Source organism: Phoca vitulina, unplaced genomic scaffold, assembly GCF_004348235.1.
Source record: "Phoca vitulina isolate PV1807 unplaced genomic scaffold, GSC_HSeal_1.0 scaffold15, whole genome shotgun sequence".
Classification (NCBI taxonomy): Eukaryota; Metazoa; Chordata; class Mammalia; order Carnivora; family Phocidae; genus Phoca; species Phoca vitulina.
This window is the reverse complement of record NW_022589718.1, coordinates 24,440,696-24,468,659: the sequence shown is the minus strand read 5'-3', so window position 1 is coordinate 24,468,659 and position 27,964 is coordinate 24,440,696. Positions and strand designations below refer to the sequence as shown.

Sequence of the window (27,964 nt, the reverse complement as noted above, 5' to 3'; positions counted from 1 at the left end):
ATTGGGGTAAGATGTAAAACACAGAAACAATGAAGTAAGTAAATAGTTTTGTAGCACATACTGATTAGTGTCCATACTCAAACACGATGCCACATTTAAACTAAGACATTCCAGATTCTCACTTACATGATAATCACGGTGGCTCTACAAGTGAAATCAATGTATCTTTATCATTTCAGCTGTTGAGTATGCTCTAATGGCTTCCCCCAAAAGGATAAGTAAGGACTATTAACTTCAGGAATTATTACAAGATACCTGAGTAGCTGAGTGATTCTAAAATTGGAATTGTTTCCATCTCAAAAGACCCAAGAAATCTATGGACTCATATTTTACTCCATTTATTTGCACATCCACTCACACTTTTAGATGGCCAATTCAAGTAAAAGAAACTAAGATTTTAATATCAAGAACGTTAACTTCCTCATTCTTAAAATAGTCCCATGGGCTGGGAGAAAGTCTCTCTCATTTCACAGACTGTAAATACACTAAAGTGTATTTATTACCTAACAATTGACTTTATTAGTTTAGGGCACAACTCAAGATTCCCTGCTCATATTTTCCTGAAATGAGCTACGTTAGTGACTCAACATTGACTCATACCACTGAAATTGTCCCCTTCCACATCACATAAATGGAAAGAAGCTGATTTGGGTACTTGGTTATAAATATTCCCTAATGTCTATTCTCTGAAAAATTTGAACATTGAATTGAAAACCATGAGTATGGGAGAAGAGTAATTAAAAATATCAATGTGCTTTTAAGGTATGCTGCAATATGCTGCTTGTAGTGATGCTGATTAAAATGGCATTTTTCATAAACAACTTTGAAGGTTTTTCTGTGTACTAATTCTGAAATGTATTCTAATTTTCAATACAACTTAAAAACTACACCTGTTTAAATTAGAACGAGTATACTTTATCAGTGGCATGCATAAATTTACCACCTACATAAGAATAAAATATGGGAAATACATTTATGAATATTGTAAATCCCTAAGAAAAAAATTTTCCACATCACATATGATTATATGTTTTGTTTATAAGGCTCATATATTCATGAATTGGGCAATTCATCATATACAAAGTATAAACAGACCTTAAACGTATAAGCTTCATGAGGGCAAGAACTTTTGTCTCCTTCTTAGAGTACAGTGCCTAGTTCATAAGGAAACCTTACCTCATGCTGATGAGAAGGAATGATGGATGAACAAAGTTAGGAAAGGCAGGTCAGGAAATGGATATTGAACAGTAAATGCTTTGAGGATGATCTTTTGAATTGTTCTCTTTTTTTTCTCTATTTTTCTTATTTTAAATGGATGATCTCTTTCATCTAGTGTGTTGAACTTACTGTGAAATGGAATTTATCAAAAAAGTTATTGCTCACACTTGCTATGTCCCATACTAGGTAATCTCTTAAAATAAAAAAAAAAAAAAAAAAAAAAAAAAAAGGTTGTATTACCCAAAAAGTACACACTGTCAGAGTGGCCACTTTTCTTCTTTAGATCAGAGTGCCCTTAACAAAGGGAAATTGTTCAACATGTACATAGCCACAAGACTCTTAATTCTTCTTGAACTCCAGCTGAACTGTATTTGGTTCCAAAGTAGAGCTAATCATTCTTAATCCAGAGGTAAAACCACTGCTGCCAGTAAACAGGCCCACTGACCTAGAGTACAGAAAACCAAGATGGCTGCCATCAGTCTCCTAGTGGTACATCTTCCAAGTCACCTCCTAAATTAAAGTGGAGGCGAAAGGAATTGACAAAAATATTTGTTTCCAGAGATTTTTGTTTGTTGGTTTTTTTAGTTTTTAATTTCTATTGCTTAGCATCATAACATCATTATTAAATATCTAAGCATGATAGGTGCCATGCAAACTTCCTTTGTTCCTCATCTGTATGTGCCTCCTTATTTCAAAATTTTCATCACTTTAAGTAGATTTAGAAAATACGGACAATCAAAAATAAAGAAGGAAAAGCCATCCACAACCTTAGCACAAAGAAATAATGATTATCGACCTTCTAGATTTTTTTTTTCTGCCTTTTTATTGTTGTGCTATTTCTGGCCTTTCTGAATAAAGAAACTTGGTGCATTCTTGTAAATGAATGTTTTCCTAAAGCCCAAAACAAAAACATAAAGAGGACGATAAAATGGAAGTTATAACATTTTCTTTTGGCTAATCTGTATTTCCCACAAATAGGCAGTCTAGAAAAATAGAGTGCAGGGTTTGGAATCTGGCTAACCCAAGTTGGAATCCTACCTCATACGTGACCCTGTGCAAATTGTTTAACTTCTTAGAGCCTGTTTCCTCTTCCGTAAAATGAGAATAATACCCTCATCAGAATGTTTCTGTGAATAGTCAATGAGAGGTATTTAAAGAATCTGGCAAGCTGTCTGAACAGTATGCATTCAATGAATGCTAGCTATTATTATTATTATTTATAAGAATACTTACTGTTATTTTACATTCCTAACAGACCTTATAGATCAGACATGAAGATTAATTTTAGATCAGTCCAAGAAAAACATAATTAAGCAGGTAAATCTATTGGAAAAAGACCATATAATGCATTCTCAAGCAAGTACTTTAGAATTATAGGATTAATTAAAATTCTTCTCTGTTAGCATAGTTACTAGGCAGGATGGTTATTCTTTGAAATTAAGATGTTTAAAAATAGTGATCTCCCTCATTCTATCCTAACATTATCTTTGCAGTTACTACTTTGCATAATTTATAACCAAAAGGTTAGTTTGCCTTGGTGTGATACAATACAGTCAAGACCAGAAGATACGTAAGTGTGTTGTTATTCTCTTAGAAGTTTCTTTCAGTTTTAAGGTAAACGTCAAGTTTACTTTACGTCAAGAGCTACTCTTATCATTGAAAGTCTGGTGGGTTTTATATTAACGGGTTTTAAATTTAATTATCTATTGTGGAAGTTGATTTTTATTTATTTTGTGTAGGGTTTTTTTTTGTTGTTTGTTTTGCTCTGGGCCCAGTCAAGCTCTATTATGTCAAGATCTCTGGAAGATCTCCATTTCTCTTTCATCCCAGGAAATGTTTTCAGTAATAGCGTGATTATTTACTGAGAGCCTTTTATGTGCTAGGCGCTGACATGGGTACTTCGCATGAACTATTTTATATGATAGAATGAGTCGTCCTGCGATCTAGGCATAACATCCTCATTTTTCAGGTACCAAACCTGTGGCTGAAGGGTGTTAAGTCACACGCCAGGGGTCACACCTCCATGATGGCCAGGTCCACACCTAGACCTTATACTCTACAGTTCCCCACAGGCTCCTGCCCTGCCTGCTCTCTCCTCTCCTGCAAAATCAGGGGGCCTTTCATGCAGGATCAGAGGAACCTTGTCTTTGATAAGGCACATAGACAGGGAGAATCAATTATGGGATATCAAATATGAACAAGTCTTTCTTCCACACTTTCTTTTTCAAAAGAAAAAAGGACTGTCATTTACTGACTCTTAAAGCTAAGCAACCAAGAGTAGATAACATCAAATTGTTTACTAAATAAAGAAATTGCAAATTATAATTTGAATTTTTGTGATAATCACATAAGGCAATGAAAGGCTGTGGAGATAGGGCAGAGAAAGGAGCATGGAGAGACAGATGGGGGAGGAGGAAGGAGGAGACTAGACTGGAGCAAGGAGTGCAGGGAGGCACACTGACATTTGTGTGTCTAGCACCATTTTGGGGCTTGGTGCTATTTAGCACAGCAGATAATGTGCTGCAAGGAGTCTGAAATTTGTCATTAGATTGACATTTATTTATTTTTAATTTAATTTAATTTTGTTACGTTAGTCACCATACAATATGTCATTAGTTTTTGATGTAGGGATCCATGATTCATTGTTTTCGTATAACACCCAGTGCTCCATGCAGTACGTGCACTCCTTAATACCCATCACTGGGCTAACCCATCCCCCTACCCCCCTCCCCTCTAAAACCCTGTTTGTTTCTCAGAGTCCATAGTCTCTCATGGTTCATCTCCCCTTCCGATTTACCCCCCTTCATTTTTCCCTTCCTTCTCCTAATGTCCTCCATGCTATTCCTTATGTTCCACAAATAAGTGAAACCATATGATAATTGACTTTCTCTGCTTGACTTATTTCACTTAGTATAATCTCCTCCAGTCCCATCCATGTTGATGTAAAAGTTGGGTATTCATCCTTTCTGATGGCTGAGTAATATTCCATTATATATATGGACCACATCTTCTTTATTCATTCATCTGTTGAAGGGCATCTCAGTTCTTTCCACAGTTTGACTATTGCGGACATTGCTGCTCTGAACATTGGGGTGCATATGGCCCTTCTTTTCACTACATCTGTGTCTTTGGGGTAAATACCCAGTAGTGCAATTGCTGGGTCATAGGGTAGCTCTATTTTTAATTTTTTGAGGAACCTCCACACTGTTTTCCAAAGTGGCTGTACCAACTTGCATTCCCACCAACAGTGTAAGAGGGTTCCCCTTTCTCCATAACCTCTCCAACATTCGTTGTTTCTTGTGTCAATTTTTGCCATTCTAACTGGTGTAAGGTGGTATCTCAATGTGGTTTTGATTTGAATTTCCCCGATGGCTAATGATGATGAACATTTTTTCATGTGTCTGTTAGCCATTTGTATGTCTTCTTTTGAGAAGCGTCTCTTCATGTCTTCTGCCCATTTTTGACTTGATTATTTATTTTTTGGGTGTTGAGTTTGAGAAGTTCTTTATAGATCTTGGATATAAGCCCTTTGTCTGTAGTGTCATTTGCAAATATCTTCTCCCATTCTGTGGGTTGCCTCTTTGTTTTGTTGACTGTTTCCTTTGCTGTGCAGAAGCTTTTTATCTTGATGAAATCCCCAAAGTTCATTTTTGCTTTTGTTTCACTAGCCTTTGGAGATGTATCTTGAAAGAAGTTGCTGTGGCCGATGTCAAAGAGGTTACTGCCTATGTTCTCCTCTAGGGTTTTGATGGATTCCTGTCTCACATTGAGGTCTTTCATCCATTTTGAGTTTATCTTTGTGTATGGTGTTAGGGAATGGTCGAGTTTCATTCTTCTGTATATAACTGTCCAATTTTCCCAGCACCATTTATTGAAGAAACTGTCTTTTTTCCATTGCATATTTTTTCCTGCTTTGTTGAAGATTATTTGACCATAGAGTTGAGGGTCCATATCTGGGCTCTCTATTCTGTTCCATTGGTCTACATGTCTGTTTTTGTGCCAGTCCCTGCGGTCACCCTAAAACAACAGAATACTCATTCTTCTCGAATGCACACGGAACTTTCTCCAGAATGGACCACATCCTGGGTCACAAATCAGGTCTCAACCGATACAAAAAGATTGAGATTATTCCCTGCATATTCTCAGACAATAATGCTTTAAAACTGGAACTCAATCACAAGAAAAAATTTGGAAGAAATCCAAACACTTGGAAGCTAAAGACCACTCTGTTCAATAATGTTTAGGTCAACCAAGAAATCAAAGAAGTACTTAAACAAATCATGGCAACCAATGAGAACTAAAACACATTGGTCCAAAACCTATGGGATACTGCAAAGGTGGTCCTAAGGGGGAAATACATAGCCATCCAAGCTTCACTCAAAAAAATAGAAAAATCCCGAATTCACCAACTAACTTTATACCTTAAAGAACTAGAGAAAAAGCAACAAACGATGCCTAAGCCATGCATTAGAAGAGAAATAATTAAGATTAGAGCAGAGATCAATGAATTAGAAACCAGAAACACAGTAGATTAGATCAACGAAACTAGAAGCTGGTTCTTTGAAAGAATTAATAAGATCAATAAACCACTGGCCAGACTTATCCAAAAGAAAAAAGAAAGGACCCAAATTAATAAAATTATGAATGAAAGGGGAGAGATCACGACTGACACCAAGGAAATAGAAACAATTATTAGAAATTATTATCAACAACAGTATGCCAATAAATTAAGCAATCTGGAAGAAATGGATGCCTTCCCGGAAACTTATAAACTGCCAAGATTGAAACAGGAAGAAATAGATTGACATTTAAAGATAGAGGGAGTTCTATTCACAGAAATTTATCAATAAAAAAATTCCAATAATACATCTTCAAGCACTGGCCTGGAACTAGAGCTGCAAATGCACAGCCTACCCCCAAACTCTAGATATTCTGCTTGTCTGAGGGAATTCCAGGTTATGTTCCCCTGGTCTACTGCCCCTCTCATTCTCTGAGGAGGAGGCTCCACCTTTAGACTTCCATGTCAGATGCTCTCTTATCATGGGAAGGGGTAAGGAAATAGGGTTTTCTAGAAGGCAGAATGATATTGAGGAGCTGCCAGATATCTACTAGGTTAGGCGCTTGGTGGGCCCCCTCAACATGAGACAAGAATTGGGGTGATGATGTTCTGGCATGATTGAGGTCCCATCTGTGTGGGGGTACGTGGGAAGGGTAAAGCAGGTCTCATGCATCTCAAGCACCCCAGCCTGGAAAGAAGTTGCCTTTCCTCAAGCCATGAAGAGTGGCTGCCAGGAGTGATACCGCATAGTATCATCTCATTACTCATCTTATTAAATATATTGCATTTGAGGGGTGCCTGGGTGGCTCATTCGGTTAAGCATCTGCTTCGCCTCGGGTCCTAATCCCAATGTCCTGGGATCAAGCCCCACATCGGGCTCCATGCTTAGCAGGGAGCCTGCTTCTCCCTCTCCCTCTACCTGCCTGTCTGCCTCTTGTGATCTCTCTCTCTCTCATTCTCTGTCAAATAAATAAATAAAATCTTTAAAAAAATATATTGCATTTGATTTACAAAAGGCAAGAGCGTTCATGTATGATGCATAAAAATGCAAGTTGTGTGCAGCGTTGGCTTCACAGGCTGTTACCTGAGCATTTGCACCTGACCCTGCACTTAGAAGGGGCAGGTGTTGGCTTTAATACTCTGTGGTCATCATCTTGAAATTATTAATAATTTTTTAATAAGGGGGCATCACATTTTAATCTTGCACTAGGCTCTGCGTATTATATAGCAGTTTCTGGTTGTGCAAAAGTTCAACAGAAATAATCAAAGTCTCCCCAAATTACTGAGACGCTAATCTCATATCTCACATCCTTAAAAGATAGAAGATCAAGGTCTGAGGCAATTGTGGCATTTCCTCCCTCTGTCCTGCCCCGCTGTATAAGCTCTCCTTACTCTTCCCCTGCCCCCCTGTATAAGCTCTCTTACTCCCCCCCCCCAATAAGGTCTCTTTCATTTACAGCTTCAGAAAAGATTTTTATTCTGGTCACCCACAAATAGACATCTTTTGCATAGGCTCTGAAGGTCAAGCGCTGTCCTGTCTAATATGACAGTAACCAGCCACCAGCGGCTACCGAGCACTTGAAATGTGGCTAGTTCAAATTGATGTGTTGTTACGTGTAAAATACACACTTTAAACACACACACACACGACTGTAAAATAAGTTATTGCTTTTTCTTAATATTGATTACTTATTCAAATCTTTTCGATATATTGGGTTACATAGACTATATTATAAAATTGATGTCATCTGTTTCTTTTTACCCTTTTTTTGTTTTGTTTTGTTTTATTATGTTAATCACCATACATTACATCATTAGTTTTTGATGTAGTGTTCCATGATTCATTATTTGCGTATAACACCCAGTGCTCCATTCAGTATGTGCCCTCTATAATACCCATCACCAGGCTAACCCATCCCCCCACCCCCCTCCCCTCTAGAACCTTCAGTTTGTTTCTCAGAGTCCATAGTCTCTCATGGTTTATCTCCCCCTCCGATTTCCCCCCTTCTGTGGCTATTAGAAAATTTAAATTTATATGTGGCTTCAGTTTGCAGCTTAAAATGTATTTCTATTGGTCTAAATCTCCTTTTTTAAAAAAAACATGTTTTGAACTATTCCATCTAGATGTCCCACTTGCATCTCCATCTCAAAAAGTGTCAAGCCAGTGTCACTGTCTTTTCCCCTAAATATTCTTTTTCCATCTGACTTTCCCAAGACAGTAAACTGGTAATCAAATTCTACCTCCGCCCTCACCCCCAAAATTCTTTCTCCATTTCTCTTGATTCCAGCACTTTCTCTCCAGACCTACTGTTCTGTCCTAGCTGAGGCTTTTAGCTTTTCTTCCTGTAATTTGCACTATCCCTCTATGTGACGTCCCTGCATCACCCTTTCTTTTTTTTTTTTTTTTAAAGATTTTATTTATTTATTTGACAGAGAGAGACACAGAGACAGAATGGGAACACAAGCAGGGGGACTGGGAGAGGGAGAAGCAGGCTTCCCGTGGAGCAGGGAGCCCGATGTGGGGCTCGATCCCAGGACCCTGGGATCATGACCTGAGCCGAAGGCAGACGCTTAACCGACTGAGCCACCCAGGCGCCCCATGCATCACCCTTTCTCACTCTCCTACTTTTATACTGATGGATGTTTATAATAGAAATCTTACTAATTCACTTTCTTGCTTGAAGTCTTTCAGCGCCTTCTCATCTAACTTAGTGTGACACACTTACATTGTGATCTGACTTGGGTCTGCTTGTCCAGTGTTACTTTCCATCTCTCCACGTCAGGCACAATGCATTCCGATCATACCAAGGGCTCTTAGTCCTTGGAACACATCCTTCTTGCCTCTGTGCTTTAGCACATACTGTTCCTTCTTCATGGTGGGTTCAGCACATTCCAAGGCGAATGTCCATATATTCTTTAGCCCCTAAACATTTCCTCAGTGATGCCTCAAGAGCTTCTCCACAGACAAAGTAGATCCTGGGCGTGTCACACATCTCTGTTAATGCAATACCACCCTGAATTAAGATCACCTGTTTTTAAGACTGTTTAGCAATCACTGTTTGAAATGCATTCCAGACACTTAGAAGAGTGACTGATACATAGTAATCTTGGCTGAATAAATCCCTCACTCTTTTCTCCCTTTTCATGCCTGTTTTTCTCTTGCCTAAAGTATTGACACTCTCTATAACCATTTCTCACTCTTTTTATTTAATTTGATATACTGTTAACAGTTACATATTTTTTGCACACAAACATGAGCATTACTTTTCCCCACTTAAAGAAACTCCAATGGTGGTTTTATTTTTCCCCCAAGAATTAATCCAAACTACTTAGCATGGGGCTGATCCTGATACTGGTGATAAAAATACCTTTCCTTCTGTGCCAAGTGCTATGCCAATCCTTTACAATAATCTCATTTACTCCTAATGATCATCCTCAGAGGTGAGTGCTATTATCTCCACTCTGTGGGTTGTGAAACAGAGGTCTAGAGAGGTGGAGGGACTTGTTCCCACATACTCAATTAGCAATCACAGAGCTGGACATGAAATCCAAGGCCGTGTGACAGCCAAGCCCATCTACTCACCCCATACCACACCAGACCCTGTTCTCACTCTTGTTCCCACATCCCAGACCCATCAAACCACCCCCAATGGTCTTTCATGTCTGGTTCATTTGTACATGGTGTTCTCTTGATCCACAACCTCCCTGTTAGACTTGCACACTTCTGAAACCATCTGGGCAGATCATTCACACCTATTATGAGTGTTCATGCCCCTCTTGTTTTACTTGTGATGCTGCATGATTATTAGCTTCCCTTCCCTCATCCCTGAAGAGTGAGCCATCCTCAGGAGCATTGACTCCGACTAGTGAGCACTGAACCGGGATAGCCTGGACAATCATTGGTGCACAGCATTGGCCTTTCTATTTCACTCATTTCTAGAAGAATGATAATAACACTTGCAGACACTCCTTGAGCACTTCCTGCATGGCAGGCCCTGCTCAGTATGCATGCACCATCCACGGAACATGCACGATCCACTTAATCTTCCCAAAACTTTCTGAGATCATTTCTTTCTTTCTTTTTTTTTTTTTTAAGATTTTATTTATTTATTTGAGAGAGAATGAGAGAGAGCACATGAGAGGGGGGAGGGTCAGAGGGAGAAGCAGACTCCCTGCCGAGCAGGGAGCCCGATGCGGGACTCGATCCCGGGACTCCAGGATCATGACCTGAGCCGAAGGCAGTCGCTTAACCAACTGAGCCACCCAGGTGCCCCTGAGATCATTTCTTTCTAATTCTTATTTATATTTCCCAGGACAGTTCAATTGGTAGTACTTGTAACTTTAATAGAAAAAATAACTTTTGCTCAATACCAAACTCCATAAAATAACTAAAATTTACCTAATATGCTGGTGGTTGTTAATTTGCATTATTTCTTCCCAACAACTGCATTTAGACCAGTAAGATTTCATGCCTTTTTTAAGACAAAGAAATAAAAAAAAAATATTACTTGCTTTTAAAATTCATGTGTGACCATAAATGGAAAAAAAAAAAAAAAAAGCAAAACTGCTGGAGGCAGTTTAAGTATTTTGACCTAAGTATACTAAGCGACCATGTTCAATGGCTTGAAAAAACAACAACAACAAAAACCTATTTTTTGAAATATGGATCTTTTTCTACAGAGTGGCTAAAAAGACATCATTATAATCTTTTATTAAAAATACTGTAATCAGAAACAGCTTTAATAGAGGTAATACATAATATTAATGGAGGTAATAAAATAATATTGATAGAGGTAATATATTTTCAAGCTATATACAGTCATCTGTCCATTCCTATCTTGAATTAGGCAACATCTGAGGTCCCAGTTTGTTCCAGATTTTGCCTCACTTCTTCCTGATAGCTAGGAAGGTCTTTCCAGCTACCTAGTTAAGGCACCTTCATCTAGATGTTTGCAACAAATATGTCCAATCCTACATATGCAAATATCTTCTCCCCCAAATAAAAAACAAAGCAAAAAAGCGCTTCTCCATTCCCATTTTGGTTAATGGCCTCATCACCTACCCAGTTATCTGATTCCCCTCCAATTCCACATCTTTTCATACCCTAAATTGATCAACTGATGGATGAGCATTATAGAGTGGGTCTGAGACCCAGGAGGCTGAGACTTCACACCTGATGGAGGAAAGTAGGATCTCCCGGAAGAGTGGCTTTGCTCATGTCCCTTCAAAACACATGTATGCATGGCTTCTGAAGATTTGAGAGGATTCAGAGCTGGTAACTGGACCACAGAAATTAGGAGAATCTTACTATATACTTCTAACCCACGAACAAATAAAGCCAATGGTAGTGGTTGACATTGATGGGACCCTTCTCTATATTAGATGCTTTGCTATATACTATATAAGTATCTTTAATGCTTGGTACTCTGCTTATGCTCATTTTAGATGAGGAAACCACATTGCAGGGAGGTTTTTTTTACCTTGGCCTACTTCACTGTAAGCAGATCGCGGAACCAGGCATCCCACCTAGCAATGTATAAGTCTGAGATCTATGCTTGGAAACACCAGCCCCCAGCCTGTGACACACTACTTCCTATTAAAAAGACTGGATCAGAAAAATCTCACCTACATCAGACATTCAAAGTCATAGTAATTTATATTAATAATTTTTTTAAAAATGTGTCTTTAGACATTTAGTGCTGGAACATAAAGGAGGGGAGCATGTGAGACAGTGCTCTGTAGGATATGCCCTCACTCCTGACTCTGGTCTCTTGATACACAACCTCCCCATTAGCCTTGCACACTTCTGAAACCATCTGGGTGGATCACTCACACCCAGTATGAGTGTTCGTGTCCGTCTTGGTACTTGTGATGCTGCATGATTATTAACTTCCCTTCCCTCATCCCTGAAGAGTGAGCATCCTCAGGATGGTTTGACTCTGGGTCCTTTGGCTTTTATTCCATGTTTTGTGCCTCTCTGTTGATTCTCCACTGTGGATGGGACCAGGTTCCTACTCCACCTCACTTGTATCCCTGGACCTTACCTATACCTCAGGATGACAAGGTCTCCCACTGGGAACTTCCTCAACCTTCTTCTAGCTCTCAGGAAGTGGCCCCATTTACTCATTCCCTCTACTGCTCCAGAGGTCCCAGTCTCCCCCACGCCGTTTGAGCCTGGCCTCTTCCTGTCCTTGAGTCTTACCTCTCTTTGCTAACTAACCCCTCTGGGGTCTTGCTCCTGGAGTAGACACTTCCTCTTGAATCTTCCCCCTGTCTTGCCAGAGCTTTCCCCATAGCTATCAACAGGCTTGGCTCTTTTGCCAACACAAACAAATTTCCTCATTTCTCATCCTTCCTCCTCTTTTCTTTCTACCCCATCAGCAGGAATCTTCTTCATTTATTTCCTAGTTGTATCAGTTGCTTCCACATTCTTAAAAATACTTCTTAATCTTTTGAGAGGCCTTTATTCCTGCACTGGAATGAAACACTTTAAAAACTTAAAGTCAGTATCTGACATAAAAGATGAAATCCAGTGGGCCTTTTACTGAGCCTCAGTTTATTCTTTTCTCATGTAAAATGGTGATGATCCTATATACCTCAGAGGGTGGTTATGCAGACCACACAACTGTGTGAAAGCAGTGAGGGGATGCTCAATGTTAGTTGAGTAAAACAATTCTTGATGCCTAGAGTTTGTTTTTCTAAGTTACTGTTGAAATCCCACCTCGTTCAAGTCCTAATTCAAATATCATTTTCTCTAAATCATCTTCCCTGATTCTCTAAGAAACCTCCCTTCCCCAAGCTAGTTATTACCGTCTTCTAGAATATCATCCCTTGAGACAGTTAGGGAGTTTCTCCATATTCATTGTATAAAAGCAGCTTTTGTGTGTCTTTTTGAAGGAATAAATAAATGCATGGATTATATCCCCCTTACAGCACTTTGTCACCTTCTGTCTTCAGTTATAGTAAATTAATGTTCCTGTCTCTTTCACTAGGACCATAAGCTCTTTTAATGGCTTTCAGGCTTATCTTTTTTTCTTATCTTTTCATCCGCCCTAAATACATAGTGGGTTCTTGTTGGGTGTGCAATAAATGAATACAAGAATGATATGAAAACTCCAAAGCCATTTAAAAATGTACAATTCAACTTTGACATCGTATTATACTTAGGTCTGTTCTCTCATTAAGGCATACCCAGAACTTTGGATCTTTCTCATTCTCTGCTTTTCCTATCATAGCTCCCTTTTCAATATCATACAAAACTGGAAAGGATATCACGAGCTAACTTATATTAACATACAAACAATTCAACAATCTTTAAAAGTCGGGAAAGAGGAGAGTTAGAGAACTTGTCAGTGTATGGTCAAGCCTATCTACAGGAAAGGGTGACTCCAGATATTCTAGTCCTCTCGGCAGTTATGAACTTGCGGCTCTAATGTATTTATTGGGCAAATATAATTTGATGATAATTTTAGAATCGTTTGTCACCTGGCATTATTCTTGCCAGATGAAATTCTGACTTTATTTCCCAAAATAATGCACTGACCAATTAATAATTTGACCCTTTGGGGAGTAATAGTCTTTGATATCAATCAACAAGGGACCATTCGGTTTTACTGGCAAGATAAAATACTCTCACTCTCTGAGATGCATTAGATAGGATGCCTAGAGATTTCTCAAAAATGCTTTGCTGTTGGTTGGAAATCAGAAGACACAGATTTTAAACCAATACTTTTCCTAATTTCTACTGAAATCAAAAGCTCTTTTGGCTGCATGACTCCATCTGATAACAAATACTTGGAAGACCAGGGTCCTTTTAGGTCCTAGTTCATAAGCTCCAGTTCTCTCCTAACTTTTCAGGTTTTAATCTGGACCATGCACCTCTTCTCACGGGCAAGGCTGGAAGGAAAATGCAATAAAATGACTGAGGAGTCTGGGAACAAGGCAGTTCATGAATGGAACATTCCCCAGGAGACTTAATTTCCCCAGGAAACTTAATTTTATGATCCTAATCTTTTAGTTCCTGACAGTTGCATAGTGAAATATCAGTGCCAAGAAGAGTGAACCAGAGTTTTGAGGGCATGTTTTCCCAGTTCATTTCGAAGGAAGCAAAAGCATAGGCTTCAAAATGATTATGGTGCATTAATGCACCATGTAATAATATATAGATCAAATTAAATTATTTTACCAGAGAATTGCCGATATGAGGCACACGTCCCACTGTAGGGACATTTGGGACTTTGTGTCAAAGGAAGGTGATTTTCAAACCAAAGTAGATTATTTAGGGCTTTGATTGTCATTTGCTTTTATTTATATAATGAGGGTGATAGAACTCCTCTCTGCTGCCAATAAATCTGGAAATTAATTTACTTTGTGCACTTCAGGAGGAAGTTTTTTTTTTAATTTGAGAAAAAAGTCATTATTATATAAATCAATCAGTTATGTTAGTCTTATAAAATTAAATCTCTGGTAGAAAGGAAGTCAGTGATATAATCAGCTTTCAGACCACATATCATATAAAAAGTCATGTTTCTAAATAAAGTCAGTTAAAAAGAATTCAGGATATATTACCAGTCATCTGAATCATTGACCTAAAAAAGCCCTCTTCCCAAAACAGGTATGTTTTTTAAAAAAGAATAATAGTTTTCCTGGTAAAGGAGGTATCTATGCTTTCCCACATTTTTATTGTTTTCTCGATTGTCAGAAATAACCAACATCTAGTGAAGTTGTTCAGGAGATTAAATCAGGGAAGAAGTCTATAGTGGTTGAAACGAGCCAGATCATTTTAGATTGTGTTTCGTCTGTTGAGGAGTCTGATGACTTAAAAAGGATTGCTCTGACGTTTAACTTAATGTTTTACATGAAAAGCATTCCAACCAAAACCACCAACCAACCAAACTATACAACAATAAAACAAACAAGCAAACAAACACTAAGGATGTGTGGACTGAATTAATTTTCTCGTGATGAAGGTTACATGGAATCATTATACGGTATATAGCACTTTGAGTCCATCTCTTTTCTTTGGTGTAAATGTTATTTGTTGACATTTGATACAACCACGTACTTGGGCTAGTCAGCCATTACTCATTTACTTTTGGTCATACACGTGACAAGATGATGGTGGTAAAAACAGAAATAAAACTCTATTGCTCTCTCATGGAGTTTACTTCTGTATGGAAATATTAGACACGTACAAAAACTTGATTAAAATGAGATAAAAAATATAATGTGCAAACTGGGATGAGAGCATCTGAGAAGGAATAACTAAATGTGTTGTTGATGAAATCTCTATTTGAGAAATAATTTAAGATCATTTGAATACTTCTAGACAATTCCAATTCAAATGACCTTAAAAGTTTTGTGATTTCCCAGATTCTTCATCATAAGTTAACATATATAAAGCTCTTGGGATAGTGGCTAGCACAGACTAAACTCTATATAATAATTTTGTATTATCAACATCTTTTGGATTGAAGAAATTGAATTATTTTTTTCTGTAGTTTACTGAAATCTAGTTATTCGGGTTTTTATTGTGTTCTTAGGTTTAATCAGAAGCAGACATTTTGATTGACCTTGTAAGGTCTTCCAGCTCTTATGGTTTTTAACTTGCAAATATCTCCCAGACTGATACCTTTTTCTATCTTAAATTCTCTGATTCTAAAGCCTTAAAATAAAGATTTCAAATTTGTAATTCTAGGTTTGAACTTTTCTCTCTTAGACCTTTTTAAGAAGGAAAAATTTAACTCTCTACTTGATCATATTGCTTGATGAATCTGACTATAACCAGAGGCTTTAAGAAAGTTAAGAGTAGAAATCAATTTTTCTGGGTCTGAATTATTCACCAAATGAGCTTTATCTAGGTTTCCAGTTCCACTCTTGTTTTACATAATTATTAAATAAAGGGCTTTTTTTTAGGTCATTAATTCAGATGACAGGTAATATATCCTGAATTCTTGGAAACTGAGTTTATTTAGAAACATGAATTTTTATATGACACGTGGTCTGAAAGCTGATTATATCACTGACGTGTTTTATATAAATTATTAAATATACCTCCTTTACCAGGAAGCCATATTTTAATTTTTAAAATAATGATAGTACTTTCTAAAATTTTTATGTTTTTTCTCCTTTGTTTTATGATTTCAAAAAAATCATTATTGTAAATCATTATTTTATCTCTAAATCCAAGCAGTATTTTCTAATCAGTGTGTTAGCATTAGTACAACACAGGGGGAAGAACAGGTCACTAGGAGGTTTTTATCATTCAACCAGTACTGATTAAAGATTTGATATTTTGACCTGTTTGCTGCATGCCTGCAATGTTCCAGCTGTTATTCCAAAGCAAGCTGAGTTTTCCCTGTAACTTTCACTCTGCCCGAGCAACCTGTGCCTTTTCCTCTTGCCAGTTCTTGCCACTCCCCTCCCTCATGGACTTCCATGACCTAAACTGGCTCAAGCCAGTGCTCAAGGGACATCAAACAACACAAGTTGATTCACACTGTGCCAGAACAACTAAGTGGCTATAAAGTTTGTTTGTTTTTTTTTTATCGTCACTACTAATAATGCTATGCTGTATACATTTTCAAATGTAGATATTAAGGGGCAAATTCTTTTAGAAATTATTTATCCCCACAGGATATAGTACAAAATATTTACTGCAATCATATATCTGACAGATTAAGTATCCTTATTTCAGAGAGGGCTCAAACTGTCGACCAGACGCACAACTAGCTCAGGACAGACGATATTGTTATCTAATCTTTTTTCCTGCGTCAACTTTAGCACAGAGAATTGAAATAATTAGATGTGAAGGTATCTTGATAATCTACAAAATAGCTTACTTTTTTTTTTTTAAAGATTTTATTTATTTATTTGACAGAGAGAGACACAGTGAGAGAGGGAACACAAGCAGGGGGAGTGGGAGAGGGAGAAGCAGGCTTCCCGTGGAGCAGGGAGCCCGATGTGGGGCTCGATCCCAGGATCCGGAGATCATGATCCGAGCCGAAGGCAGTCGCTTAACCTACTGAGCCACCCAGGCGCCCCCAAATAGCTTACTTTTAAGCAACCAAGTGTTGCTTTCTTAAATTTTTTTGATTAGTAATGTTAAGTGTAGGAAGACCTTATAAAGCATTATGATCTAATATTAATTCAGTCCAAAGAGGCAGTAGCTGACTTTTCACCAGGATGACTCCCCACAAAATCAAACCTAAAGGTTTATGTCTCAACTCTTTCAGAAATGATGTAAAGAGATTTCGAAAATCACCATATAATTTTTTGCAGTGATAGTTTAGAATTTAATAGACCTATCCATAATTAAATCATTAATTTGAGGAACTTTTTAGAAAGTGTCTAATATAATCAAATATTATAATACTTTATTACAAAATGCAAAAAGTACACACTCATTTTGTTTGAATATCAAATATAGTTATAAATAATTTAGGCCTTCAATATATAACTTACTTAAAATATAAAATACTAAAAATGATGCAGAAGTACTATGGAATCGTGTTCCCTGAAATCTAATTGCTATATACAATTTAAAGTAACTGATTAAAAATGATTAGCCTTTAAGATAAATAGAACCAATGTCATATCATGCTATTATTTAATTAGCATGCTATACATTAAACTCAGCTTAAAGACAGCCAAAGTAAGACTTAAAAGGACAGCATGATAATTAAGAGTTGCCATTTATCTTATTTTTATCATAAAATTCAGTGCTGGAATACAATGTGAAAAAGTCTAGAAACCTGAATGTGTGATTTCCTAAATATTTTGATTTCTAATTCCAAACATTTGGATATTTTAAACTTCCTAGTCTTTGTTAATTTATGTACAAAAATTCGTATAATATTAATTACAACTTTCACTGTCAACATGGTTATCTCGGAGACAGAGGATTTTATATTATTTCTCCTAGTAAAATTCCTAATCCATTCTTATTTTTGATTGCATCATTGTGGCAACTTTTCCATAAAAAGGCTATAAACATTTAGCCTAATTAAAAAAATAATTACCTTGCCATCTAGTATAGAATAAGTGTGGGAAGTCTCTATAACCAAAAGTATGTCTATATCAAGGGAGATACTCACAGAATATTCTCTCCCTCACCCAGGAACCCACGTTCTAGGGAGGCATAATGTAACGAGTGATTACCAGTAACCTTTTAGGCTTGTTTAAGGAAAATTAAAAGAAATTCTGCGATCATAGATTTTACATCAATTATTTGATCTCTTTCCAGTTCATGAGCTCTACTTTCTTCTAGCTTCAGTATGAAAAACAATTCCATACATATAATCAGCAATTATCAGCAATTCAACATTAATTTTAAATGGTCTGATTTTAGAATAAATTTCTTTCTTTTTTTTTTTTATGATTTAATTTATTTATTTGACAGAGAGAGACACAGCCAGAGCTGAGAGTGAGAATACAAGCAGGGGGAGCAGGGGAAGGAGAAGCAGGCTTCCCACCGAGCAAGGAGCCTGATGTGGGCCTCGATCCCAGGACCCTGGGACCATGACCTGAGCTGAAAGCAGACGCTTAATGACTGAGCCACCCAGGCACCCCAGAATAAATTTCTAATAGGAGTACTTACTATGCTTATTTTCCCCTGCAAATTTCATAATACCTGTAAATAGAAAAGCTGCGTCTTCTAACTACTAAAGTTTTCAAGCCTCTTTTTGTTCAAAATTTACATGTTGTAACATTTTTCCTCAAAAAATTCTGATACAGGACATTTATAGCTTTTATCAAATTGTGATCCTGAAGCCATTATTTTCAGTATCAGAGAAATTAGAGCCTCATTGCTGTTTTTAAATATCTTGAGTTTCTCTGATAAAAGGTAGTATAATATATAATAGGATTTCGGCTTCAAGATCAAGTCTGTATTTACAGTAACTAATAAGAAAATAGTGAAGTTTGAGGTTACCAGGATAATGCCTGAATGCCAAGTCCTAGACACTGGACAAAGTACATTCAAGGGTCAATAAAACTCTGGGGCCTGTGAGCAGAGACAGATGCAATATGGTGCGGTGGACAGAATATAGACATAAGATTCAGATGTAGCCGAAAGAGAAAGTAAGGATGTGTCTGGGGAAACATCCTAGCTACATTCTGAAGGATGCATGACAGGTGGCTGCCACCTCGGGGAGATTTAAAGAAAAAGTCTGTGCAGAGGCTTTGCAAAACTTTGGTATAATGCATTTGGGAAATTACAAAGTATATGATAGTGCTAGCAAGTGAGCTGGGAAGCGGCAGAAAAAAAGGATACATAAATAGACAAAAGCTAAGGGACAATCTTGAAAGATAAGAATTATATCTCTGTATGTGGTTCTCAAAGGTGTTGAATTAATCACTGTAGATGTGCTGCGCACCAGTGGACTTAGAATGCTAATCTTTCATAGCATATCACCTTTAAAAGGTTATTCATGTAGGAAAAAAAATAACACAGGTGTAAAGTTTGTGTGACACTCCTCCGATGGGCCAAGGTTCCCCAGGCAGGTGCACCTTAGCTATCCTGCACCTTGTTCTTCTACAAGCTGTCCTAAGAGAAACTAACACGAAATTGTTTTCTTGCTGCAGGTCTTTTCGCTGTGCTAATTCTAATTTTTTTTTTTTTTCAGTGCAAAGCTCTGAAGGGAATTAAATTGGACAGAGACTCCGCCTTATATTCTGTTGGAACAGAATCACTTCCTTGCCTGATATTTTTATTTATAGAATTTAACTTAAAACTAAGTCTGTTCATTTAGCTTTCCTTTGAAAGTTAAGCATAAGTGAAGTGCAATGCTATCACTTCACCATTTCGCCCCATACAAGTCTCACATGCATAAATAGGCATTATTCCTATTTGTTCTCATCATTAAACGTTTGGACATGAATCCCTAGATTGAGTTTGCTCAGTCTGTGTCTTTATGTCTTGAGTACTGGGGTGACATTTAGAACATAGGTTCTGAAAAATATTATCCCTGTACTTTATAATTCTCTTATCTGAGGGCTGTTGACATTGCCGTATCTGCGAAATAGGTAATGTATGCTCATATGTAGCAATAAAAATTTTATCATTATACTTAATTAAAAGGTGACTCCCATTTCATCCACATTTTGGGAAAAAAGGTAGCAAATAAAAATATATTTCTTAGAAGTAGATCTCAGACACTATTTTACATTTCATGGTAGATTCAATCCTCAATAGAGGTTTTTATTCAAAGTTTTCAACAAAATGTTTTTCATTAAATATTTTCAATAGCATTGTAAATGATCTGATGTCTTGGTAGATCAACAATAGAGTCGACTTAGGTAAAGCTGGAATGTTGCTAAAACGAAATTTAATCATCATTTGGTCGTTTCCTTATCAAGGATTTCAATTTGACTGACCAATTCCAATTCACAGTAATAGCTTTGTTCCTAAGAGACTCTAAATCAAAGAAATACTCACTAAGGGGCAGTTCCTACTGCAATCCAAAGTGTGTGCTATTATCTTGTAGCAGGTGACAGCAAACATCTGCTGTGAACGTTAGTGTACATTTGTAGGAGGTGCGTGCTGTTTTTGGTTTCACTCTATCTCTGAAACCTATCTGCATGTGAGAAAACCCGGGCAATAAAAGAAGTTTTACCGGCACATACTATAGCTGAGCTTGAACTAAATGCAGAGATTTCACTTCCTTTCTTTCCTTGGATTCCAAGCCGGGGGAGCACAATGGGGGTGTTGTGCTCTGGGCTAGCGTGGTATGCATGATACTAGGAAAGGACATGTGAACAGCTTCCAGTATCTACACCGTTTGCTTTACAACTACCCTGAACTAAATCAAACGGCACAGCAAGACTCTAAGTTCAGAACAAGCAAGTGCAAAATCCACTGGCAATTATGACGTACAGAATTCCTGAATTTAAATGTATACATTTGTGTGTTAAGAGTTAAATAAATCATCGATGAGGCTTCAGAAATGCTCCACAATTTTCAAGCTGCTGATTTTCCATGCAATTGTCTTAATATATGTCAAAGTACAGTTGATAAAAGGACCCATTGTTTACAAGGGAGAAAGATTGTTGGTTATGGAAGACTGTCCAGAACGACAAGCTGTCATGGTTTGTTAAAACACTAAATATCTTAAACTCCAAGGCATATTCATAATGGTTTTTTGTCACACAATTTCTAGGACACAAATCACTGAAACAACCCTATGTTTCTGACACTATTTTGCGGAAATGTATGCATGTGTGTGTGCATGCATCTTTGGTAAATCCAGATAACACAACGAATATAAATCTTTTTGGTTAAGTTTTGCTCCAAATTATTGTTATGCCCTGCTTTCAAAAAGGGCAAAAAAGCTTACCTCTGTCAGTCAAGTGGATACGCCGGGACCTCCTTCTCAGCCTCGGCCTCAGCGTGCAGGCAGATGCTCTCTGAGCCAACAGTCTGTTAACAGGAAGCAGGTACAGCCGAGAGCGTCCACCTGCGTTACGGTCCGGTGCCCATCCGAGCACACACCTGCTTCTCCAGACCTGCGGCTCAGAGGGAGCAGCCCGGCGCCGGACCGGACCGCTGTCTGCAGATGGTAACACCCTCCTTTTGGGTCACTCGTCTGCAGGCTGAGCGGCTAGAGAGCTGCTGCGCTCACATTGCAGGGAAGGCTTGCCTTCCCAAGACAAAACCCTTTTCTGCTGCCTGATAGCAGATATGCCGCGTTATCACTCTGCATTCCACTTTCTCAAATCAGCTAATCACAACAGCCGTCAACAGCTTGTCCAAATGGCAGCTCGCCGGCGTGCGTGCGTGGCTCTAATAACCGCATGCTAACATGCCCCTTGCTTCTCTTTTCTCTGAATGGGTTTTTAGAAAAATGCTTCTTCCAGGGTGAAGCTCAGCAGAATTTGCCCCACTGTTTTCCATAAGTAAAATGGCTGGTCCTCTCAGCACTGCTGCAGACAGCTCATTGGGTTCCACTGGCTTTTCGTAGTCATAGCAACAACCAACAGACAGACTTAGACAGCAAGCATGGCTGATCATGTGCGGCTCACCGACACAGCTTGTGAATTTCTTTTCATCAAACTCATCATTTTTTGAGGAGGGTAGCTTCTGTTAGCTTTCTGAATACTTCACCAATAGCACAAGTGCTTTGAGTTTTCAACTTTCGTGAGGAACTTTTGTTACAGGAGCCAGGGCTACGTGTGAAATTGAGCAAGGGAAGTAGATGGATTCGGGTCTATCCAGGTTAATAACATGCAAGTCACCCTAGAGACACTAATTGGAACCACTGTCAAAACAGATTCTACTTTCCTGTCATCGAATGGGCATGAGGGAGATTGGCAGATGTAGGCAGTTATACTTTGTGTGTTTAAATGATAAGCTTATAGCCACTTAACTGAAACAAAGCCCTATGACTCATTACATATGGCCCAAATAACCAAGTCAGATAAGGATATTTTATAAGATGTAACCTATGGATTTCATGTATCTAGTTACTTTAATGTATTTTTATGTATTATACAATTTAAGATAAAATTTTTAAAATTCCGATTATTTCCTATTGCAGAAAATGATTAATTTAATTATAGTTTATTTGTAATTTAAAAATACTTTGAGGGGCGCCTGGGTGGTGCAATCAGTTAAGCATCGGACTCTTGGTTTTGGCTCCGGTCGTGATCTCAGTGTCTTGTAATCGAGCCCCGCATCGGGCTCCCCCTTCAGCATGGAGTCTGCTTGAGATTCTCTCTCCCTCTCTCTCTGTCCCTCTTGCTCATGTTCTCTCTCTAAAATAAATAATCTTAAAAAAAATAAAAATACTTTAAAAATCCAAACCAAACTAAAAACCTTTGCTTTAAACATTACCTCCAAACAGGAATAGTTTTACTTTCTCTGTTAGATGGATCACACCTCACTCCTCCTTGAAATGTCACCTGCTTAGAGAATTTCCCATGGTTAACGCCCTTAACCATTTATACGTTCTGCAAAATGCCCACCCTTTTCTTTAATTCTGTCACCAGTCACAATCTATTTGATATATTTCCAAGACACCATCCTATTCATTTTTGTTTCTAACAACCTATTTGAAATAGCTGTGTAACCACTTTGGACTTGTAAATGTAGATGCTTCATTTGCTAGTAGTCATTGACTTAGTATTTTGTAAGGATTTCATTTCCTTACCACGTTAGCACTCTTGCCTTCAGTAGCAATTTGCCAACTTTAGTATATTGAGAATCCTGTGGATACAGACTTGGTGATCCCATTTCCCTTCCCTCTCCAACCAGATTCACATTTGGTAGGATTGAGCCAGCTCAGGGTTTAGCATATCTACTAAAGTAAAGTGGATGGGCTTTTCTGCCTGGTGCAGTCCTTGTCCCTCCATACTGTTTTAAGCCTGCTCGCGTGTCCTCATTTAAATTACCTTCCCTTAAGTTATTTTGAGTTTGTGGCACCTGAATTTGCCGCTACCTTCAACTTCAGCCTCATAATCTGTTCTTTACTCCCCACATTTCAGCAATCTTGAATTACATCCTATTTCTTGCTTCCCTGTCTAGCAGATATTCCTGCTACATGAAAACTTCTCAGCCCCATTTCAGCCTCCTAGCACCTTTTACCTCCATCCCAATCTGCCTTCTACTTTATCTTTCACCGCTTTGTTCCAATAGACCACCTCACCAATGGCACTCCCATGAAGGGTAGGCAGTAGCCTCCTCTGTGCTTCCCCCGTACCTGGGATCTACCTCTGCTACTACCAGACTTGTTACACCTGTTGACTTAGTAGCCATGTCCTTTCATGTCTGACCCCTATACTGCTCTGTCAAATCCCCAGCGGGCAACTTGGTCCACCCGTGTCTTGTCTTCCATGTTTTAATTTTAATTTTAAGATGTTGTATTTTTAACTTTTTTTAAGATTTTATTTATATATTTGACACAGAGAGAGAGCACAAGGAGGGGGAGCTGCAGTCAGAGGGAGAGGGAGAAGCAGGCTCCCCGCTGAGCAGGGAGCCCAATTCGGGCTCCATTGCAGGACCCTGGATCATGACCTGAGCCGAAGGCAGATGTTTAACCTACTGAGCCACCCAGGCACCCCTAATTTTAAGATATTTTAGTATCTTAAAACATTTTGAAGGAGGACCTAAAGTGCTGTTTGAAAGGTGCTGAATGACGACATAGTGTGAAGTCTGTGTTTTAATTCACCTTTTCAGTATCATACATTTGTCAACATTATAACTTCAGAAGAATTTAAGTGGTTTTGATTAAATGTTGGCATGTTAAAAAAGTTATCAAGAACCATCTTAGTTCATTTTGTATTTTAGGATGGGTTTTCTTTGCATTGTCTGAAAATGTCTTTATTCTACCCTTATACCTGATTGAGGATTTGGCTACGTACAAGAATCTTTTTAGTCATTTTTCCTTTGGGATTTTGAAGGCCTTCTTTTTAAGAATCTTGTATGTTCTTGCCCCACTACGCCCCCAACTGTCACTCCCTCAAAAAGAGAACTAGAAAATACCCAAGCTACACAGGGTAAGAGACTGGCAGAAACTGAGGCTAAACTCTTTGCTTTTATGGTATCCCTGATGGCATCTCTAGTAACTGTTATACGTTACTCTCTGCAGGGGGTTCTGTTATTTCTGTGCTCTTTGGCTTCTTCACCTACCCCAAGCCCTACCCCTCATAACTCTGGCCACCATGGCCCATCAGTGCTGCTCTCACCCTTTGGCTCTGCTCTACCTCATGTCTCTGACTTCCATTGTCCCTCCTAACTTGTTCATTTTTTTAAAAAAATTTGCTAAATACAGATTTTCAAGAAACAAATGGGATTTTTCCATTTCCTCTTTCTGAGCCAAATGGGATACGTCATAAATTGCCAGCAGATTTATACCTAGAATTCCCAACGTCAGGTGCTCATCTTTGGTCCAGTCAGCAGTGGTAGGGACACTTGGCATTATATTGTTTTCAAATTTTTGCCAATGCAATAGGTACAAAGTAATAGCTCATTATTGTCTTAATTTGCATTTCTCCAATTACTGATAGAATTAAACATCTCTTCATGTTTGATGGTCTTTTGGGTTATCTCCTCTATACATTTCCTGTTCATAGCTCTTAGCCTGTTTTCTCTATTAAGGTTGTTGTCTTAGTGTGGAATTTTTAACAAAATGGTCATTTTTTTTTTTACATATTTAAACATTACAATTAAATTTGTTACATAATTAGAACTTAATAAGATCTCCATTGACATGTAAAGGAAAACCAGTAATTCACACTGCTAATTGTTTTGGTTTTTATTCCTCAGAAGTGGGTGAAAATCTCCATGCAGAATGTTCTTTTTTTTTTTTAATATGAAAATATTACTACTACCATAATATAAAGAATGATTTTCTAAAATAAAACCTAAGGTCGTACAAATGTCATCACAGAAAATGTTGGCAGTAGAAGTGTCTTGCAAAATTAATATTGCTCTCATGCTTAAAGTAACAAATAGCATGAATGAAAATGGAGGCCGAGGAGCTGGTACAGAGGGAAGGGGTGGAAGGAGACGAGCGGAGTGCGGCGTGGGACCCTGGGCCGGGTGCTGGGCCAGGAAGAAGTGCTACCAAGTGTATCATTGAGACAACGGGTAAATGTGAATGTGGTCTGTATGTTAGGTCGTAGTGGTGCTTGCATTTGAGATTTTCATAACTTGATAATTATATTGTGATGTTAAAGTTCTTAGGCAACTTGGTCAAGTGCCACATAGCTCAGCAGAAAGAATAATAATGCGTGATAGTGTATTTGTAGTGTGTGTGTGTGTGCATGGTGTAATTTAGCTCTTACAATGATAGATATATACGTATGGATCTAGCTACTGAGGGCTAGCACAAATATGGCAAAACACCAACACCTGGCGAATCTTGGGTGAAGGGTATTTCCGGTTTATTTTACTCTTCCTTCCAAGTTTGCAGTTTTTGTTGTCAAGATAAAAAGCTTTAAAAAAGGAAATAAAATGAGAATAAAATACAGTGTTCAGAACAAAAACAGATTTAAGGTAAGATTATTTGATGAGGACTTAACTATTTATCAGAATTAAAATTAAAGTTGCTAAGTTAGGGATATGAATTAAGGTGATTATTATTGTTACTATTTTTTTAAGATTTACCTATTTATTTGCGAGAGAGAAAGTGAGAGAGCGGAGGGAGGAGCGGAGTGGGGAAGGAGAGAATCTTAAGCAAACTCCCCACTGAGCAAGGAGCACGACCTCATGACCTCGAGATCATGACCAGAGCCGAAACCAAAAGTCAGAGGCTTAACTGACTGAGCCACTCAGGCGCCCCTATTATTGTTACTATTATTCACATTACTGAGAGACCATTTGGGTAGAAAGTATTAGAAACATTTTTCATTTTCTTGAAAGACATCTGTTACGTCCCTGCATTTACTGTATCCTAATATTGAGCTACTCATCGCCTTGGTGCCCATGTTGAAATCCGTCCTACTCTGATTCCTTCACCGCTGTAAAAATGCGGCGAGATGATCGTTGATCAAAGCAGCATGTTCTGCAATCCCACCTGTCCCTGCGGCCTCCACAGCTGGGTGACAGTCTACCAAGGGATCCAGTCCCTGGTATAACAAAGAAGCTCTTTGTACAACTTAGGGAGTAGAATTGGAGCATGGTTTGTTTAATAGGACAGCGCAGACTGTTAACGAGGCTTGGACTGAGTTTCTAATTCCTAACAGCAAATAAAATACAATATGCTAAAGGTTGTTCCTAAGCCTTGCATATTTAGTTATGTTAACAATGAAATGAACAGGGTGCTGTGACATGGGGCCAAGAGGGGAAGGGTGACAACCACCTTGGACGGGTTTAGACAGAGGATTGGAGTATCTCAGCCAAGCAAACTGGATTTATTTTTTAAGATTCCATCCTCTAAGAAATGTATGGTGGGAAACAGACAGACCCATAGGCCATTAATCGGATGCCTTAATATCCTCTGAGAGAGTCTGACCTTGATAAGAATCCAGAATGACCTTGATAAATCAGAGGTACCTGAAACCAAAACAAACCCAGCAGAGGGAAGGCTTTCTGGAAATCTACTTACTGAATAATTAAAAATGAGAAAATGATTACAGAAGAACAAAACCTCACCAAAGGGCAAATGATATCAATATAAATGTTGGCAATATAAAAGTGTTCTTAAAAATCTGAATATAAAGTAAAATCTATGAGCACAAAATTAACACTGTGTGCATGACAGAAGAAACGCTCATTAGCGGTTACCAGAACCCATTTAAAGTTCTGTATCCCTCCCCTAGATGAGGAAGAACAAGGAAAATGCAGCAGCAGTATAGGAGGAAGATTTGGCCAGGCCTAAACCCAGAAAACTTGGTCTTGACTGGCTTATAATAACAACACTGTTTTAAATATTTCAGGTTTATCAAGCTCTGGACTTGTGAATGCCTTCCATCACAGTAGCTCACAAGAACCACTTTATCTTGAAATGGGCATCAATACGTGTCACTACCAGGTGGGGAAGAAATTGTAGTGTTAACCAATAACAAAAGACAAAACCAAAAACCTAGCTGACAATTAACCATCCACACCCCATGCAGCCCACCCCCAGCCCCGGTAAACCCAAACACAAGTATGTCTTGCTTGGCCCTGCGAACGAAAAGCATAGATGGCTTTTATTAAGCCCACAGCGTGAGAGATTCTGCGAGCAATATTGAAAAGCCTGCACTTGCTTCCAAGGAATTTGATTGTTTATACTTCATAATGATAAGCTTCAAAAGTGACCTGGAAAGAGGAGGCTGCTTGCTTTCACCCCGCTAGGAGGGGCCATGCTTTGTTCTCCAAGAGGCACTCCGACCAAATTAACAGAGTGTATCTCTAGTGACCTTTTCCACTTACCATTGTTTCCTGTGGAAACAGTGGCTCCCAAGTCGCCCTGGGCTGGGAGCTACAAAGCCCGGCCGTGCCACCGAACCTCCGGGCTCTGCCGTCACTGCCTTATTGAATCAGTAACGAAACACATCAGCCTTGGCAAACAAAACCTGGCAAGAGGCATTCTAAAACAAATGCTGCTGGTTTCACCTGAGCCGCTGGAACAGGACCAGGAGGCCCAAGGTGAAACCTGGCAGCTCCTGTGAACTCTGAAATGGCAAACACCAAAGCCCTCATTTGCCCAAGGTGCAAATCCCAGAGAAATGAAAATTCAAGGGGTCACCCCCCCTTTTAGAAGCACT

At 38.5% G+C, this 27,964-nt stretch overlaps 1 protein-coding gene across 9 annotated transcripts in view; it reads right to left on the bottom strand.

Annotated features, from left to right (window-relative positions):
- The window catches only part of SORBS2 (sorbin and SH3 domain containing 2), a 347,266-nt gene that overhangs the window by 191,913 nt on the left and 127,389 nt on the right, over positions 1-27,964 (bottom strand). For 7 of the 9 annotated variants that reach the window (XM_032413608.1, XM_032413615.1, XM_032413612.1 and 4 more), the window contains exon 1: positions 21,112-21,222. The exons of 1 other annotated variant lie outside the window; for it this stretch is intronic. The gene's annotated coding sequence lies outside the window, so the exon portion shown is untranslated. Of the gene's footprint in view, positions 1-21,111; positions 21,350-27,964 lie in introns of those variants that run through there. One more of the 9 variants, XM_032413625.1, reaches the window with a different exon arrangement.